A 1,096-nucleotide genomic window follows, 5' to 3' on the forward strand; every position below is an offset into this window, starting at 1 on the left:
TCTGTTGATGTATTTAATTACATTTATGGTTTTACAAATGTTGAACCAGCCTTGCATCCCAGGGATGAATCCTACTTGGTCATGATGGATGATTTTTCAGATATGTTGTTGAATCCGGTTTGCTAGGATCTTGTTGAGAATTTTGACATCTATGTTCATCAAAGATATTGGCCTGTAGTCCTCTTTCTTTGTTAGATCTTTACCTGGTTTGGGTATCAATGTGATGTTAGCTTCGTAAAATGATTTGGGGAGGGTTCCATCTTACTCAATCGCCTGAAATACCTTCAGTAGGATTGGAATCAGCTCCTCCCTAAATGTCTTGTAGAATTCTGCTGGAAAGCCATCTGGTCCAGGGCTTTTTTTTGTAGGTAGTTTTCTTATTACATAGTCAATTTCCTTGATTGTTATTGGTCTATTTAGGGTCTCAATTTCTTCTTGTTTCAATCTAGGCAGGTTTTACAAGTGTACATAGTCTCTAATGATGTTTTGTATTTCTTCAGGGTCAGATGTGACTTCATCTTTTGTGTTTCTGATTGTGCTTATTTGGGTTTTTTCTTTCTTTTTCTTGTTCAGTCTAGCTAGGGGACCATCTATCTTGTTATCCTTTCGAAGAACCAGCTTTTTGTTTCATTGATTTTTTTGTATTGTCTTGTTGTCTTCTATGTCCTGGATTTGGGCTTTTATTTTGGTGATCTGGATTCTTCTGCTGAAATTAGGGTTTTTGTGGTCTTGCTTTTCCAACTTCCTTAGGTGGCTTGTTAGGCTGTTAATTTGTGCTCCTTCCATTTTCTTCATGTATGTTTGTAGGGATATAAATTCCCCTCTTACTACAGCTTTCATGGCGTCCCAGAGATTCTGGTAAGATGTTTCTTCATTTTCATTTGTTTCCAGGTATCTTTTGATCTCTGTTTTGATTTCATCATTGACCCAGGAGTTGTTTAGCATCATACTGTTTAGTGTCCATGTCTTTGTGGGTTTTGGGGGAACCTTGTTGGTGTTAATGTTTCTTTTTGTTCCAACTGTGGTCCGAGAAGGTGCATGGTAGAATTTCAGTCCTTTTAAATTTGCTTATGCTTGATTTATGGCCAATTATGTG

This window comes from Carlito syrichta, unplaced genomic scaffold (genome assembly GCF_000164805.1).
Source record: "Carlito syrichta isolate Samal-C Ts95f unplaced genomic scaffold, Tarsius_syrichta-2.0.1 Scaffold317479, whole genome shotgun sequence".
Classification (NCBI taxonomy): Eukaryota; Metazoa; Chordata; class Mammalia; order Primates; family Tarsiidae; genus Carlito; species Carlito syrichta.